The sequence below is a fragment of the Ranitomeya imitator genome, chromosome 4, assembly GCF_032444005.1.
Source record: "Ranitomeya imitator isolate aRanImi1 chromosome 4, aRanImi1.pri, whole genome shotgun sequence".
NCBI lineage: Eukaryota > Metazoa > Chordata > Amphibia > Anura > Dendrobatidae > Ranitomeya > Ranitomeya imitator.
The window spans coordinates 386260935-386280472 of NC_091285.1; the positions used below are offsets into that span (position 1 = coordinate 386260935).

The 19538-nt window shown below is 42.1% G+C and overlaps 1 protein-coding gene and 1 long non-coding RNA gene across 4 annotated transcripts in view; one reads left to right on the forward strand and one right to left on the reverse strand.

Moving 5' to 3' along the window:
• USP6NL (USP6 N-terminal like) overlaps window positions 1-19538 on the forward strand; it is a 249289-nt gene that overhangs the window by 26129 nt on the left and 203622 nt on the right. The gene's annotated exons all lie outside the window — the stretch shown is intronic.
• LOC138676213 (uncharacterized) lies at window positions 67-1346 on the reverse strand. Its single transcript, XR_011320764.1, has 4 exons — window positions 1018-1346; window positions 867-926; window positions 690-758; window positions 67-126 (listed from the first exon to the last, which is right to left on the reverse strand). It is a non-coding gene; the product is annotated as an uncharacterized lncRNA (long non-coding RNA).

Below are 19538 nucleotides of genomic sequence, written 5' to 3' on the forward strand. Positions count from 1 at the left end.
GTGGGAGCTGTCGCTCTGGTCCCATATGGAGGGGTTGGCTTCCACAAGGTTAATAAGTGTCTCATTGTGGATAGTCAATGGCTCTTCGTCAACGACAATCCTTTTTTTTTTTGGCGCTGACTTGGACTATGTAAACACAAAACGTTATGTTGATAGTGTCAATTTCACTGGATGGCCATATTCATATATACAGAGATAGATAGATACATAGATATAGCAATATATAGATATATAGATAGATAGATAGATGTAGATAGATAGATATACATTGATAGATAGATAGATAGATACATAGATATTGATAGATAGATATATAGATAGATAGATAGATACATAGATATTGATAGATAGATATATAGATAGATAGATACATAGATAGATAGATAGATATAGATTGATAGATAGATATTGATAGATAGATATATAGATAGATAGATACATAGATATAGATAGATAGATAGATAGATACAAAGATATTGATAGATAGATATATAGATAGATACATAGATTTAGATAGATAGATATAGATAGATAGATACATAGATATTGATAGATAGATACATAGATATAGATAGACAAATAGATGGAGCGATAGATAGTTGATAGATAGTTTATAGGTATAGTAGATAGAAAGTGAATAGATAGATTGTTGGTAAATATTGGATAGAATATTTCTATTTTATATTTACCACTGGCAGTTGTGGCGACGACAGACGGCTAGGGACCTTTTTTCTTTTTTGTCCTCCTTGTGCCACAACCTATTGTGTATGTAAAATGTAAAAAAAAATATTTTAACATTAAATAATGTTAACATTCATTGGATCAATAAATTTATGCCTGAAAAATTCAACATGTGTGCTATGTACCTTTGTTGTTTTTGCGTGTTTTTTTGGGGGAGGTCTAACAGCCTTGGGCTCAGAAGACTCCTATTCACAATAAAACAATAAACAGGATTGTTATGCCTAGCTCAATACAATGGAGTTTCACACAACATGGTTTTTTAAAGTGCAAGCCTACCGACTCAGAAGAAAAAATCGCAGACACGCTGCTGCTGCTGACATCTGTATCCGACATCTGTGTGCAACAAAACAATACATTTTTAGTACACACACATCCGACGGACATTACAGACTCCCATGATGTATACAGAGATATATAATATATAGAAATGTACTTACAATTTAGCTACGGCAAAACACTCTGTCACGTGCAGGAGACTTTGTGTGAGTGGGATATTTTAATGGCCGAAGTCACATTTCCTGTCACATGACCACATGTGACCACCTTCAAAAGCTATTAAAACGTGTGGTTCTATTTGGAAATTTTTCATGATTTGCGTCTGACTGCGTTTGCCATAGCCTTCTATGGCAGAATGAACGCTTCCGTTAGTAGTGCGTTAGCTTGGCCGGACCCGAAAACGCTGCAAGCCGCGTTGAAGGTCCGTCAGAAAAAAAACGTTATGTGACAAACGCATACCAATTTAGGGATGCGTCACGATGCGTCAGACAATGCAAGTCTATGGGCGCGTTAGTATGTGCGTTACATTGCGTTTTTACTACTTAAAAACGAGTCCGTTAGACGGACACACCTAGCGCAATGTGAACCCAGCCTAACCCCTTCCTGCGTACACTGTGCAGGGTGAAAGAGTTGCTACTCAGTGGTGGGAGTGGACTACTCTGCACATGAGCTGTAGTGCTAAGGGAACCTGTCCTGTGCCAAAAACACTATTAACCTGGAGATATGGGATTAATCTGCACGTTAAATGTTCTGACCCCGCTGCCCAGGGGAAATCAACTTTTTATTCCTCTTGGCAGCGTTCAGGCCTCAGTCACCGCTCTGTGTATAGCGAGCAGTGTCTGTGTCCACGGCCCTGACTGACAGCCGGCACCAATGCTGATCCTGCTGTCAGTTTGGACTGGGGCCGCCATTACAGCTGCCGTTCTCTATGCACAGAGTGGTTGCTGAACCTGCGTCAGCACCTTTCCTATGACTGAAGTCCAAACACTGCCGGGAGAAATATTTAGAGCCCCGCTGCTGGGAGGAAGTTAAGGGGCGGCTTCAGAACCCTATTAACCTGCAGATTAGCCCCATATCTTCCTAGTAATATTTCTCCCATGGCATGTTTTTTAATCTCCTGCTGATAAATCACTGCTTGTATTGAAACTACAACACACAGCCTAATTGCCACACCACTGGAATCAGGGCTTCTTGCACTGTTATGCTACATTCAATTAAATTGCAAAAACCTGCTGACAGATTCCCTTTAATACTTGATATTGATGTATAGATTTGTCACTTAGACTATAGGCATGTTTGACATGTTACATTTTTGTATTTTATGTGTTAGTAGTCATCTTTTTGGTTAATACAATTGTTTAAAGGGAAACTGTCACCCCGAAAATCGTGGGTGAGGTAAGCCCACCGGCATCAGGGGCTTATCTACAGCATTCTGTAATGCTGTAGATAAGCCCCCGATGTTACCTGAAAGAGGAGAAAAAGACGTTAGATTATACTCACCCAGGGGCGGTCCCACTGCTGGTCCGGTCGGATGGGCGTCTCTGGTCCGCTGCGGCGCCTCCCATCTTCATTCCAAGATGTCCTCTTCTGATCTTCAGCCACGGCTCTGGCGCAGGTGTACTTTGTCTGTCCTGTTGTGGGCAGAGCAAAGTACTGCAGTGCGCAGGTGCCGGAAAGGTCAGAGGCCCGGAGCCTGCGCACTGCAGTACTTAGCTCTGCCCTCAACAGGGCAGAGCAAAGTACGCCTGCGCCGGAGCCGTGGCTGAAGATCAGAAGAGGACGTCTTGGAATGAAGATGGGAGGCGCCGCAGCGGACCAGAGACGCCCATCTGACCTGACCAGCAGCGGGACCGCCCCTGGGTGAGTATAATCTAACGTCTTTTTCTCCTCTTTCAGGTAACATTGGGGGCTTATCTACAGCATTACAGAATGCTGTAGATAAGCCCCTGATGCTGGTGGGCTTACCTCACCCGCAATTTTCGGGGTGACAGGTTCCCTTTAACTGCCCTCTCCTGTAAATGGGCCCTTAATTCAGTTCAGGAGATTTGCCGGTGGCATCTTGAACTATGGCCATCTGATCCCTGCTTAACACAGAAGTAAGAAATTAATAAAAATAAATCTATTCAAAGGTGTACATATTATTTTATGAAGCCAAAAGGGTGAAGTTGCTCAGTGTTTAGGAGACCTATCCCCCGCAAACACTTCAGTCTCCCTTTTACTAGTGTTGTAGCTCTAGAGTTTCCAGTACAGCGAGTACATACATGTTCTTTCCGGGTTTAGGTGAGAATTTAGTTATTTCTGGCTAGAAATCCCCACAGGATACATTGTGTGCACCTTGCAGTTCAAGTAAGTTTTACTGAATATTATTTTTACAGCAGTGGAAAATCCAGTCAATGGCCAAAACTATTGATCTCTTGATACTTGTTTAACCTCTTTCCAACCATAGACGTATCCATACGTTCAGGGCGCCTGGTACTTATTGACCTTTTCCCCTCTGCCCTTTGATCGGAAACCCCACAACGTCCTGGCGGGTCCCGATCGTTGCCATGGTGACCCAATGTCGCCAGAGCTAGTAAAGTTGCTTGATCATGCTCATGAGTCAGTGCAGCACTGACAACTTGTATAGCATAGAGATGGAACTAACCGACCTATAAAACTGTCCCACTAGTTAACTCCTTCATTGAACACTGTAAAAAGGCAAAAAACAATGCTTTATCATCCCGCCAAACAAAAAGTGGAATAAAATGCAATTAAAAAGAATATAAATAAATATATAAAATTTTGCGTTTCTGGTCGGTCGCTGCACATGTCAAATCGCTGCATTCGAAGGCATCTGCATACAACGCATGTCCCTGCAAACCCAATGTTAAAGATAGGTAAGCAGGATGCATACAGAAGTAGGTGGAGCTTCACGGAGGATGTACACAGCCATCCGCAGCCCTCCTGAACGCAAATGTGAACTCTGCCTTGGAGAAAACCTATCCGAATGAAGTGTCACTGGATGTGCTGCTGATGATAGAATTCCACGAATACTTTCCTTAGACACTTTATTTTATCAGGTTTACAAAGTCCACCATCTTGAGGTCAACACAGGAATGTTTCTTAGCATTTTTCCCTCTCTTAGGCTGATGTCTGAATTCCTGTTTGAATGTGGACACCTCTGTCAGCAATGCAGGCAGTTATTCCCTCATAGTGACAGTGGTTAGAATTGTAGAAATTGGCTTGGTCAATAATGTGAAAACCACCGTTGGATGTAAATGGGTTAACCCAAAAAAAAACTTAAAGGGAACCTGCCCCCCCAAAAAAAAAAATCAAAGGTGAGCTAAGCCCACCGTCATCAGGAACTTATCTACAGCATTCTGGAATGCTGTAGATAAGCCCCTGATGATCTTGAAAGATGAGAAAAAGAGGTTAGATTATACTCACCCAGGGGCGGTCCGGTCCGGGGCTTCCCATCTTCTTTCGATTACGTCCTCTCCTTGTATTCACGCTGCGGCTCCGGCGTACTTTGTTAGCCCTGTTGAGGGCAGAGCAAAGTACTGCAGTGCGCAGGTGCCGGGAAAGGTCAGAGAGGCCCAGCACCTGCGCACTGCAGTACGAAGTCATCGTAAGAAGATGGGAGGCGCCGAACCCGGACCGCAACACCCATCTGACCCGGACCGCAGCGGGACCGCCCCTGGGTGAGTATAATCTAACCTCTTTTTCTCATCTTTCAGGATACATCAGGGGCTTATCTACAGCATTCCAGAATGCTGTAGATGAGCCCCTGATGCCGGTGGGCTTAGCTCACCTTCGATTTTGGGGGTGACGGATTCCCTTTTAAGAACAACAAAAAATTCTTATCAATATGAGAACAAAGCCACAGGTCCCTATTTTTATATGGGAACCAGAGATCTGGCCATCACCTGATTCCTTCCATGGCAGCAAAGTACAAAGACAACCTCAACACAAAGTATGTGGAAAGGATAAGTAGATAAAATAGACATAATGTAGATGCAGGTATGTAATGTGTGATTGCTGAAAACTATATATGAATAGTGCTCGTTTACTTGAATTTATGTATGGCGGTAATAGTTTTTCCCCCATGATAGTTTACATGTATAGTGACGCACAGATAGTTTGTGTTGACCACAAACAATGGCTTTTATGCCGGCATATAAGATGACCCTTGATACTGATTCTTGGATTGTTTGGAAAGCAATTATTGCCCCGTTTAAATGTTTCCTAGAGGGTTTTTCAGACTGGCAACTTTTTTTTTTTTTTGTTTAGTGCTGCTTTAATATTCTTTCTGCTAAACAGCCAGATGTAACTCAAAAGATTCTAAGAGATGAATGTGCTTCATAACCGATCTGGTAGTGGCCTTTCCCTGGTATGGCAGGCCTGCTCCTATTAACTTCATCACTTCAATAGGCGCTCTTCAGGACCTGAGAACGGCCATTACACTGTTCCAGCTCCATTCACTGTTTACATCTGGCCACCAATGTCTGGTGGGTGTGAAAGGTGACGAGCCTGCACCAGTCTGATATTGAGGAGCAGGTCTGCAGTGTAGGAAGCCCGAGAAACCTGTTTAATAGGAAGATCAGTTCTAGCACTCCAATGCGGATGGTCCTGACACCATGTGGCAGCTCTTTGGCTCTGAGCCTCTGTGGCTTGGAGCATTGCATGGTATGAGTGAATCTTTACTAGAATTGGCTGTTGTGGCTCTGAATGTTTGTGATTAGCACAAGATCTTCTGCAATCGAAAGTGATGTGACTACAGAAAAAGGAAGGAACAGCAGATCGTAAAACTGAAAAGTGAAGTGATTATTCTGGCTGAGCTTGAGTAGTCTTCTGCTCTCAATTAGGGCATTTTGTTATGTGTTTATCCAAATGAATACTATGATCTGCTGAATATGGACGTTCTGGTTCCTATGCGGTTGACAATTAGAAGAAAGCTCAATGAGGTTGTTTTAGGCCACGTTCAGATGTGGACAACTGGGGGGGAAAGGAATAGAAATTGTAAGAGTATTTCACCTCCAGATTGTAAAATACTGCTACTATATGCTAATGTGCATAAGCCCTAATGTGTATGTCCAGCTTTAGTATTCATATAGATTGTGTTCATAAAAATATTATAAGGCTTCTTGAAAAATGTGTTTGATCTTGCAATTTTCATACGTTTGTCCCTGGAAATTAGCGGGAGCTGTGGATGACTGAAACTATTGACTGAGAGAGGACCTGCGTGAATGCCGAAGACTGACCGCTTGTGTCGGGGTTGTGGGCTAAACTGTACAGAACCACACTGTAGGTAGTGTTCGGCTTTCACGTCAAAGGAGAACATTCATGGTCCTTTCCAACCACAGTTTCCATTTGTATACACACAGTTCCTCAGTATGGTGGTGAAAGTCTTATGTTTCTACAGCTCAACTGAAATAATGTCGGAGTGTTCAAAATAAAATGAATCTTCACCTAATTCCTAGCAAAAACTCTATTAAAGAGGATGGACGGCGTATTCCGATAGATTGGAATGCAACTTCCAGGACCCCTGCCGAGCCTTTTTTGGGAGGGGAATTTGTTATAAAGTTTAACTTATAAACATCTAAAATTAACTGGTGTAATGTGAATCACTATGAATTTAGACCTTTTTATTACTCTGCCATATATACACTGGTAGAGGCATACCCCATCTAAATAGGCCATCTTGGCTAATTCTGTCATACATGTTAATGGGGAAGAGGTGGTGTTTTTTTTTTTTTTTCTTCTGTTGGCTGCTTAAACTCACCACTTTAAAGGGTACTTTACACCAGTTTTAGTTTCCACAACATGGAATAGTGGATGAAAAGGAGATTTTATTTAATTTCTGGCTTTGTCGGTGTCATGGAAATACTTGTCTACCTACCCAGGTCATAGAGGTCTAGCCGCTAGCCATTACTCTGCAGTTGGAGGAGCGCAGAGTTGTGTGCCCTTATGAACACCTCTTACAGCTATTCTCTCACAGCACGATCGGTGTGGTAAGAGGGGGAGTAGAACAGAGCTGAAATGGAATGAAAGCTGCAGGTTTAGAGATGTTTGTGATGACCCACAGCTCTGCTCTTCTCCCCTCTGCTGCTTATAATGATAGTAGTCTCCAACAGTGAAATCAGTGAGGGCAACACTGCTGCGAGATGAGAGCTGTAGATACAGAACGGTTTGCTCTGTTATATTCACTCTTCCTCCACAATGACAGTGCTGTGAAAGAGGAGTTGTAAGAAGTGATGATTGTAATGAACCAAGTGGCCAGTGCAATGTTTACAGATTTCCGGTGTGGGTGCTTTTTTTTTTTTTTTTTTTCCCCCCTCTAACTTTTAATATAGATTGCATTATGGAGAAGTGAGTAAAAAGAAAACCTTAAACATAACATTATTTAAACAATAAGTACACATGATGCTTTTTTTTCCCCACGGGAAAAAAAAAATCGCGCTAAAAAAACGCAGAATTTTCATTAATTTTGCGGATTTTTTGCGTTTTTCCCGCTATTGAATGCATTGGGAAAAAAACACATCAAAATGCGCAAAAAAAAAAAAAAAAAATGCATGCGGATTTCTTGCAGAAAATGTCCGGTTTTCGTCAGGAATTTTCTACAAGAAATCCTGACGTGTGCACATACCCTAAAGGATGCAGAGTTGGTGTTCATTTGCTGTTTGGTGTACTCAAGGAGTTTTCTAATCTTGCCTGTTTGGAAAGCTTTGATGCGCTTACCGGAGCTTGTAAAATACTCTGAACTTGTAACTTTTATAGGCTTTGTTACTGATATTTGGGTGTAGGTGGATGTGGGACAGTAGCAAAGGGATGTTGAAACTGCTGAGGCTTCTAGTGCAGGGGGAAAACTATACAAAATACAGGATACAGTCATGTAAAGAGTTGCTCCTCATGTACACTTACTCTGAAAGTGTCCCAAAAGTGCTTTGCTGTATTTTTATGCAAAATTCCTCAATGGCGCATGGAGATTGATTAAACTTAACGTAAAGTGAAATGTCTTACACTGTTTTTTTTATTAGAGGAAGAAGTTGCATGCTCCTCTTTATGGTGTTGCACTTTACTTTTCAACTGTGCTAATAAAACCAGGCACATTTTTTGCTCCGCTAGGATACTGGAGAACAATTGCACAAAAACTTTTGAAAGACTTTGAAAAATCACAAATTGAGCTAAAATCACATCAATAATGCCGAGCTGAAAAACAAACAGGAAAAAACCTAAAGCAGATGAAGTCAAGAAAAGCTAACTTTAAAAGTGCAAATTAAATAACAAAGGGCAATTATAAGTCACTATTTAAAAACTATTTTCACTCCAGAGAAAAAAGGCTGAAAGATAATGATGAATGGTGGCATATAAGTCACATATTTGGCAATGATGGGATTTATTGGGTTTTTTTTTTTTTGCATAAAAGTACACAGGTCTATGAAATATTACTATGGGCATACAGGTAATAGAAATGTTACACTAGTTCTACCTTTATGCATCATATTATTGGTCTTGATGTGGAGAAATGTTATATTCGATCTTTATGTTAATGATTTCTTCCAGGCTTCGGGGTGTGCGGTACCTGGTAGACATCCCTACCTCCTGTCTTCATTGTAATACTACCCCCTCCCATCAGCGTCAGTTACGGCCCTGGTATCCGGCGCCCTGCACTCCCTCAGAAATACATCCCTCATCCTCCCTTCTGTGGGCACTGCATTCAGGGATCTTCTGCGCAGGCGCCAACGACTTCCCATCCAGTGACCTCCGGTGTGTGCGCTAAGGTGCTTTCCCCACTTCTTCCCTGCATAGTCATCGCCATGTACACATGGTTCCTAGGGAGGAAGTGTGGAGAGCAAGTTATCACGCACACACTGGAGGTCAGTGACCTCAGAAGGGAGGATGAGGTATGTATTTCTGAGGGAGTGCAGGCACAGGATTTCTGGTCCGTAACTGACGCTGATGGGAGGGGATATGTATTGTAATGAAGGCGGGGATTTCTTCCATGCCCCGGAACCTGGAATAAATCATTGACATAAAGACAAAATATAACCTTTCTCAGCACCATTAATATGAGGCATACAGGTAGGACTAGTGTAACATATCTATTACCTGTATGCCCATATTAATAGGTCAGATAAACGTCCCGACGGGGTGACATATAACCTTTAAAACATGTGGATTGCTTGATACGTATGGATATGGAAAACAAAGGCTAGGGCGACTGCCTGAGCGTTCTGTTCTGGATTGGTGGGGATTAGAGATGAGTGGTAATTTTAACTTCTGGCACCCCCACTGATTAGGGATTGATGGCATATCCTGAGAACCGATTTAACGGGTTGAGCAGGTCCTTAAATTGGCAGCCTGTGAAAGAGCGAGGGGGAAAAAAACAAAAAAAACCCCCAAACCACTACTCCTCTTTTCTTTCCGCTGCGCTGAAGCTCGAGCAGGTCTCCTGGCCTCTGTTTCCAATGGCCAGCACATTACTGCTGCAGCACTAAGGTACCAGAGCAGAGCCATGATGCTCGTGATCACTTCTGCCAATAATGGGCTGCAGCGGCTAATTAGATATGAAGATTAAGACACGACTGGATTGCCAATAGAGAGAGGCGAGTTGATGTGGGATTTTGTCCCTTATTTTTTTTAATGAGAAGTTGGATACCCCTTTAGTGCCCCATGAATTGCCTTTTCTGTGGGACAATATATGCTGCTACTTATTCAGCAGAGGCTCAAAGTCTCAGTGTAAAGTAATTTTTCAGATAAAGCAAAATTTTGGTTGCAATATGAACCTTTTCCCAAATGGACTACTATTCCCCTCTTCTTTTTTTTATGTAACATAACATGCACACGACCTGTGCCCGTACACATGACCTCTGCAGACTGACTCTCCACTGCTGCTATTATAACATTTATCATACCTGTAAAAAAAACCTGGTAGCTTATTCTTCAGCAGGAATCTGCTTTACATTGCATTAACCTTCATGGCTGTCCCTTTAATGGTAAATGTATTGCTGCTGACTTTGATCTGCTGATGTGAATATTAAATGTTGTATTTTTTTTCTTTGCTTGTAAAATCTACAGATGAGATTTATAGAGATGACTCCAGCATCTATTTAAATACATTCCTTGTATACTGCTAGATCTTATTTTTTTTTAAATAAATAGATTAAAATTCCAATAAGACCTTTCCCCCTCAGATCCCATAGTCCCCTCCTCACCCACTCCAGACCTCATTGTGTGGGAGTGTTGTATTGATATTGACAGAATGTCACAATGGGGCTGCATGTAACACAAATGGACCTATAAATATTTGAACAGGAAAGGCTGGCCGAGCATTTTAATCAGGATTTATAGCACATTACAAGCAACGTACATGGTGTCGGACTGTTACTATTATTTTTTTCCACCCATAACATTTTAATTACTGATCAATTTCTTGGAAAGTCAATGGCCAATGGCCATTAATGAATTGCTTCCTAGACGAGTTAAATATTTAGAACATTGGATTGAATCCTTTCTAATGCTAGTTGCCAAGTGTAAATGAGGTGGGCACTGTGTTTGTTATTGTACCCCATACCGTGCCCCTATACTAATTGGAGGAATGTCTTGTCCTCACTTTGCCATGCTCACTGCGGCTGCATATCCCATCCCCTGATGGCTCCAATATTGCCACGCTTATGTTGAACTTTTAATATCCTCCTGACATAATTTTATATGGGAATGGCCACTTGCATTTGTTCCACGCTTTTGTTTTTTTGATTTTGAAAGGGAACCTGTCACCCCCCCCCCCCCCAGGCGTTTGAAACTAAAACAGCCACCTTGTGCAGCAGTAATGCTGCATTCTGACAAGGTGGCTCTTTGGCAAAGTCAAAGTCGCGCAGCACTGCTCATTGGCTGAGCGCCCCGGGATTCAAATTCCCCGCCCCGCCGGCTGAGCCAATGAGCGGTGCTGTGCGGGATTTGAATCCCCCGCCAAACCGCAGCTGGCGGGCGGCTGAGCCAATTAGTGGAGCTGCGCGGCTTTGGCGGTGGATCGCCGGAAGCTGTGACAGAGCCGATTGGCAATTATATATTAGAAGTGCCATGACGAGAAATGACATGCACATCAACACAACATAATTGCAGGATGCCAATGTCCTTCTCAGTGAGGGATTCTCCTGAATATCACCACCCCTCACCTATCTCTGTCCATCAGTCTATGGCGGGGTGAATCACCGTGGGATCCTACCTACCCATATAAATGAAGGCCATCAGCCCAGGGGATGAATCACATTAGGTAAGGTTCCCATCAAAGAGGATCGTCTTGTCGATGGCTGCTGGGCATACATGAATTGGCAAACTAATGCGCCAAGTATCTTCGTTAGTTCCTATTTTCTTTATTGTCCAGAGCAGTTATGCAATTCCAGTTTCATTTATTTCATGTTTGGATACTCTGGTGTTAGAGTGCAACTTTATTTGTGAGGGATTCTCCTGAAGGCCCGTCTGCCAGATTTGCCTATAATTGGACTTAAAAGGAAATTTGTTTTACAGCATACTGCAACATCACAGTATTGCAGTATATTGCATAAATGTTTAATTGATCCCTGTGTAAAACACTTCAGTGTGACATACAACCTTGTGTTAATGGCAGGCTACATGTTCCTTATGTTAGTTGGTGATAGAATCCATCCATGTAATAATACTGCCACCAGCATGACGTCAAAGCTGAAAATATTCTTTTTATTACTAAAAAAAAAAAAAAAAAAAAAAAAAGTCAACATCAAGTTAAAACTGATATTGATATTACGATTGAGTTACATAATGTGCATCTGTATTCAAGTATTGTGCGATGTACTGATGTCTTCCATTGTTTTCCAAGTTTTAATTGGCTGATTTTCCAAGCTCAGCATATGTTGTGTTTCTTGACTAAACCGCCATATTGATTTCCAAGTGAGTAATATGCAAGGCAATTAAATTGGATGTGTACTATACATTTTCATCTGCCATGACATCAATGCCAGCAGATAGATAAGCTATTCTTGATTATGGATCCATTTTTTTTTTCTTTGTAGTTATCATAAGTTGATTTGTGTGTGTATATTTTCAACCTTTTCCCACATATCATGCTTCAAACCTAAAGATACCAAATGTGCATTTTTGGTGCAGAATCAACAAGTGGAACACAAATGTGAAGTTGAACGAAATGTATTGGTTATTTAAAATTTTTGTGGAAATTCAAATACTGAAAAGTGGGGCGTGAAATATTATTCGGCTCCTTTAACTTTATACTTTGTTGAGCCACCTTTTGCTGCGATTACAGCTGCAGTTGCTTGGTGTATGTCTCTCAGTTTTGTACATGGAGAGACTGAAATTCTTGCCCATTCTTCCTTGGCAAACAGCTCGAGCTCAGTGAGGTTTGATGGAGATCATTTGTGAACAGCAGTTTTCAGCTCTTTCCACAGATTCTCGATTGGATTGAGGTCTGGACTTTGACTTGGCCATTATAACACCTGGATACGTTTATTTGTGAATCATTCCATTGTAGATTTTGCTTTATATTTGGGATCATTGTCTTGTTAGAAGACAAATCTCCGTCCCAGTCTCAGGTCTTTTGCAGACTCAAACAGGTTTTCTTCAAGAATGGTCCTGTATTTGGCTCCATCTTCCCATCAATTTTAACCATCTTCCCTGTCCCTGCTGAAGAAAAGCAGGCCCAAACCATGATGCTGCCACCACCATGTTTGACAGTGGGGATGGTGTGTTCAAGGTGATGAGCTGTGTTGCCTTTACGCCAAACATATGGTTTGGAATTGTTGCCAAAAGTTCGATTTTGGTTTCATCTGACCAGAGCACCTTCTTCCACATGTTTGGTGTGTCTCCCAGGTGGCTTATTGCAAACTTTAAATTACACTTTTTATGGATATCTTTGAGAAATGGCTTTCTTCTTGCCACTCTTTCATAAAGGCCAGATTTGTGCAGTGTACGACTGATTGTCGTCCTATGGACAGACTGTCCCACCTCAGCTGTAGATCTCTGCAGTTAATGCAGAGTGATCATGGGCCTCTTGGCTGCATCTCTGATCAGTCTTCTCCTTGTTTAAGATGAGTTTAGAGCAGAGGTCCCCAACTCCAGTCCTCAAGGCCCACCAACATGTCATGTTTTCAGGATTTCCTTAGTTTTGCCCAGGTAATAATTGCATCACCTGTGCAATGCAAAGGAAATCCTGAAAACATGACCTGTTGGTGGGCCTTGAGGACTGGAGTTGGGGACCTCTGGTTTAGAGGGACGGCCGGGTCTTGGTAGATTTGCAGTGGTATGATACTCCTTCCATTTCAATATGATCGCTTGCACAGTGCTCCTTGGGATGTTTTTTGTATCCAAATCCAGCTTTAAAGTTCTCCACAACAGTATTACGGACCTGCCTGTTGTGTTCCTTGGTCTTCATGATGCTCTCTGTGCTTCAAACAGAACCCTGAGACTATCACAGAGCAGGTGCATTTATTCGGAGACTTGATTACACACAAGTGGATTATATTTATCATCATTTAGGACAACACTGGATCATTCAGAGATCTACAATAAACTTCTGGAGTGAGTTTGCTGCACTGAAAGTAAAGGGGCCAAATAATATTGCACGCCCCACTTTTCCGTTTTTTTAATTTCCACAAAAATTTAAAATAACCAATAAATTTGGTTCAACCTCACAATTGTGTTCCACTCGATGTTGATTCTTCACCAAAAATTTACATTTGGTATCTTTGTTTGAAGCAGGATATGTGGGAAAAGGTTGAAAAGTTCCAGGGAGCTGAATACTTCCGCAAGGTGTGTGTGTTTGTTTGTGTATATATATGTGTATATACAGTCATGGCCAAAATTTTTGAGAATGACACCAAAATTATATTTTCACATGATCTGCTGCCCTCTGGTTTTTATTAGTGTTTGTCTGATGTTTGTCACATACAGAAATATAATTGCAATCATATTATGAGTACCAATAGGTTATATTGACAGTTAGAATGAGTTAATGCAGCAAGTCAATATTTGCAGTGTTGACCCTTCTTCTTCAAGACCTCTGCAATTCTCCCTGGCATGCTCTCAATCAATTTCTGGACCAAATCCTGACTGATAGCAGTCCATTCTTGCATAATCAATGCTTGCATTTTGCCAGAATTTGTTGGTTTTTGTTTGTCCACCCGTCTCTTGATGATTGACCACAAGTTCTCAATGGGATTAAAATCTGGGGAGTTTCCAGGCCATGGACCCAAAGTCTCTATGTTTTGTTCCATGTGCCATTTAGTTATCACCTTTGCTTTATGGCAAGGTGCTCCATCATGCTGGAAAAGGCATTGTTGGGCACCAAACATCTCTTGGACGGTTGGGAGAAGTTGCTCTTGGAGGACATTCTGGTACCATTCTTTATTCATGGCTGTGTTTTTAGGCAAGACTGTGAGTGAGCCGATTCCCTTGGCTGAGAAGCAACCCCACACATGAATGGTTTCAGGATGCTTTACAGCTGGCATGAGACAAGACTGGTGGTAGCGCTCACCTCTTAGGGTATGTGTCCACTTTCAGGATGGCCGGCGGTATCGCCGGAGCGGCTTAGCCGCTCTGCGGTAAGCCCCGCCCCCTTTCTGGGACGCGATGATGCCGGATGTGTTCACAGCACACATCCGGCATCATCGCTCCCCACCATAGGGCCCTGTGCTATATCTTGCGGCGCCGCAGCGTCGCCGCAAGATATACGGACATGCTGCGATCTGAAAAGACGCGCAGCATGTCCGGAGTCGCAGGGCCGCCGCGTGCGTGTTACCACGCATAGTGGAAACGGGATTTCATTAAATCCCCTCCACTATGCTGTAACATCTGGACGCTGCGTGTCTGACGCTGCGGCTCTATGCAGCGTCAGACACGCAGCGTTTCCTGCACGTGGACACATACCCTTAATCTCCGAATAAGCTGTTTTCCAGATGTCTCAAACAATCGAAAAGGGGATTCATCAGAGAAAATGACTTTGCCCCACTCCTCAGCAGTCCACTCCCTGTACCTTTTGCAGAATATCAGTCGGTCCCTGATGTTTTTTCTGGAGAGAAGTGGCTTCTTTGCTGCCCTCCTTGAAACCAGGCCTTGCTCAAAGAGTCTCCGCCTCAGTGCATGCAGAAGCACTCACACCAGCCTGCTGCCATTCCTGAGCAAGCTCGGCACTGCTGGTAGTCCGATGTTGTGAATTCTGTGGCTGAATTCACTCCTGTGGTCACAAGTGGTACTGCAGCTTCTGAGCTTCCTCCCTCAGGTGTTCTGGTGAGCTCGTTAACTGCTTCATTACTTAACTCCGCCTGATGCTGCTATCCTTGCTCCTTGTCTATGTTTCAGTGTTGGATCTGAGCTTCTCCTGATTGTTCCTGTGACCTGCTGCTCTGTATAGCTAAGTGCCTTTTGCTTTTTTGTTGTTTTTTTTCTGTCCAGCTAGTCTTTTGTTTTGCTGGAAGCTCTGAGACGCAAAGGGTGTACCGCCGTGCCGTTAGTTCGGCACGGTGGGTTTTTTTTTGCCCCTTTGCGTGGTTTTGCTTTAGGGTTTTTTGTAGACTGCAAAGTTCGTTTTTCTGTCCTCGCTCTGTCCTAGAATATCGGGCCCCACTTTGCTGAATCTATTTCATCCCTACGTTTTGTCTTTTCATCTTACTCACAGTCATTATATGTGGGGGGCTGCCTTTTCCTTTGGGGAATTTCTCTGGGGCAAGTCAGGTCTATTTTTCTATCTTCAGGCTAGCTAGTTTCTTAGGCTGTGCCGAGTTGCCTAGGTAGTCGTTAGGCGCAATCCACAGCCGCTTTTAGTTGTGTTTAGGATAGGTTCAGGTGTGCAGTCTACAGAGTTTCCACGTCTCAGAGCTCGTTCTTGTATTTTTGGGTATCTGTCAGATCACTGTGTGCGCTCTGATCGCTAAGCACACTGTGTTTCTGGATTGCCTTCATAACACCTGTCATTGCAAACATAACAGTCCGATCCCGCAGCTGAAACAATTTTAAGATACGGTCCTGGTGCTTGCTGGTCTTTCTTGGGTGCCCTGGAGCCTTTTTGACAACAATGGAAGCTCCCTCCTTGAAGTTCTTGATGATGCGATAGATTGTTGACTGAGGTGCAATCTTTGTAGCTGCGATACTCTTCCCTGTTAGGCCATTTTTGTGCAGTGCAATGATGGCTGCACGTGTTTCTTTAGAGATAACCATGGTTAACTGAAGAGAAACAATGATACCAAGCACCAGCCTCCTTTTAAAGTGTCCAGTGATGTCATTCTTAATCATGACTGACTGATCGCCAGCCCTGTCCTCATCAACACCCACACCTGTGTTAATGGATCAATCACTAAAACTATGTTAGCTGCTCCTTTTAAGGCAGGACTGCAATGATGTTGAAATATGTTTTGGTGGTTAAAGTTCATTTTCTGGGCAAATATTGACTTTGCAAGTACAGTAATTGCTGTTAAGCTGATCACTCTGACATTCAGGAATATATGCAAATTGCCATTAGAAAAGATGAAGCAGTAGACTTTGGAAAAATTAATATTTGTCTCATTCTCAAAATTTGTGTCCATGACTGTATATATATGTGTGTGTGTGTGTGTGTGTGTGTGTGTGTGTGTGTGTGTGTGTGTGTGTGTATATATATATATATATATATATAAATGTGTGTAATATATAAATATATATATATATAAATGTGTGTAATATATAAATATATATATATATATATATATATATATATATATATATATATATATATATATATATATATATATATATATATATATATACACATAACAATTGGAACAGCATCTGATGTTACCACAATTGTTGTGCAGCGCTTCCCAAACCAATGGCTTCAAAATATATATATATATATATATATATATATATATATATATATATATATATATATATATATATATATATATATATAGTGGGAATATAGCTCATCAGGGATCTCTGCTTTGGCCCAAGCAGGTGGCTATGGAGTCACAGCGAACAATAGCAGGCTAGCGAGCTCCACACAGGTATGTGTCAGGTGTATTTATTGTACACATTTGCCGTACAATGTTACACGTGCCAAACATGAAATAAAATGTCTAAGGCCGTCTGGCCACTAACTAACAACAAAATACTAACTGCAAAATAAACCTATACAACAAGAAAGAAGTTTGTGCAACCTTACTGTGTCGGCTCCCAGACCAGCAGATGAGAGACTGAGATCCCAGCAGTTCCTTGATTATATCAGCTGAAGCAAAAGCTGGATCGTATGTGTGGAAGGGAAGCACCAGAGCTTTCAGGCTGATCACTAAAGAAACCAGGACCGGATTACAGAGAAATAAACAGCTTCACAAATCTGTTTTCTAGTACTTCTCCCCTTGGCACCTCACAATATATATATATATATATATATATATATATATCTATCTATCTAGATGGTGGCCCGATTCACACGCATCGGGTATTCTAGAATATGTATGTATATAGCAGCCACATATTATATAGCACAGGCAACGTAGTATATAGGAGCCATGTAGTATATAATAGACAAATATGACGTGGCCTGTGCTATATACTATGTGGCTGCTATATACAAACATACATACATATTGTAGAATACCCGATGCGTTAACACAGGCCACGCGGTGTGCAACACAGGCCACGCGGTGTGCAACACAGGCCACACGGTATATAGCAGTGTGGGCACCATATCCCTGTTAAAAAAAAAATAATTAAAATAAAAAAGTTATATACTCACCTGCTGGGATCCAATCAAGCGAACCTCTGGTGCAGGCGATGAGCACGCGGCAGCCGCCATCTTCCGTTCCCAGGATGCATTGCGAAATTACCCAGATGACTTAGCTGTCTCGCGAGACTGCAAAGTCTTCTGGGTAATTTCGCAATGCATCTCTGGGAACTGAAGATGGCAGAGGCCGCGTGTGGCTCGGCGGACTACGGAGGGTGAGTATAGCAGGTTATGTTTTTTTTAAATTCTTTTTAACATTAGATCTTTTTACTATTGATGCTGCAGCAGCAATAGTAAAAAGTTGGGGACACACAGGGTTAATAGCAGCGGTAACTGAGTGCCTTACCCGCGGCATAACGTGGTCCGTTACCGCTGGCATTAACCCTGTGTGAGCGGTGACTGGAGGGGAGTATGCGGGCGCCGGGCACTGACTGCGGGGGAGTAGGGAGGGACTAATCGGACTGTGCCCGTTGCTGATTAGTCACGGCAGCCATGACAGGCAGCTGGCGAGACCAATCAGTGACACGAGATTTCCAGGACAGAAAGACAGAAGTACCCCTTAGTCAATCATTTATATAGATATTTATTTCTAGAAATGTTGTGTTTTGGCATAATAGTTGTAAAATAAACTTTTACATCTTCCTAAGCCTTTAGAGCAACTCTAATTTTTATCTTTTTTTTTTTTCCACTTCCACTGATGTTCTGCATGAGACTACTCAGTGCATGCTAAGAAGGTCCTATGGAACGTCCTGAAGGGTCTGCTGCTGTCACTTTTCCACAGCTGCCTGAAAATAGGATATACAGTCTATGCATTTTTATTGGCACCCCTTATTTATTCTCAGACTGCACAATATCTTTAGGAATAAATGGAAATGTACCAAATATATATCCTCAGGATTTTTTAATTAGTGGTCCAAAGTAATACAACAATAAAAAATATGTTGCAATTTCAAAGAAGAAACTGGATTAACCGCATGTACAGCCGTAAAGGCACCCTTAGGTAATACTCTGCTGCACACCCTTTTGCATTGATGACAGCCTCCAAACATTTCTTGTAGCCATCTATAAGCTTCTTGTACTTCTCAGCTGGTATTTTCTCCCACTCTTCCTTTGCAGTTTGTTCAGGCTCTTGAACATTTGCAGGGTTCTTTTTCACAATGGCAGATATCAGCTCACCCCAAAGATTTCGGATGGGATTGAGGTTAGGACTCATTGCTGGCCATTTTAAAACTATCCTTTTTTGTTTGTTTTTCAACCATTTCTGTGTACTTTTGGATGTATGCTTTGGGGCATTGTCTTGCTGGAGGACCCAAGATCTTCAACTCCAAACCAAGTTTTCTTACATTGGGTAGGACATTTCACTCTAAAATCTCATGCTATTTCTCTGATTTCATGATTCCTGTGACATGATCAATGCCTCCAGTACCAGACAGAGCAAAGTAAACCCACAGCATTATGGATCATCCACCATGCTTAACTGTTGGTAGGCTGTTCTTTTCCTTATCAGCTTCATTGCACCATCTGTAAAGAGACTGTTGCTTTGCATTGCCAAAACACTCTATTTTTGTTTCATAGGTTCACAGAACATTTTCCAAGAAGAATCATGGTTTGTTAAGGTACCGTTTGGCACTGATCAGTCATTCCTCTTTATGTCCTCTCTTCAGTAATGGTTTCTTTTTTGGCCTTTGCCCATAAAGCTCTGATTGGTTTAGTGTGAGGCTTATGATTTTTGTTGAAACCATGACCTCAGACTTTTCCAGGTTGGCCTTCAGGTCTTTGGATGTTTGACGTGGTGTTT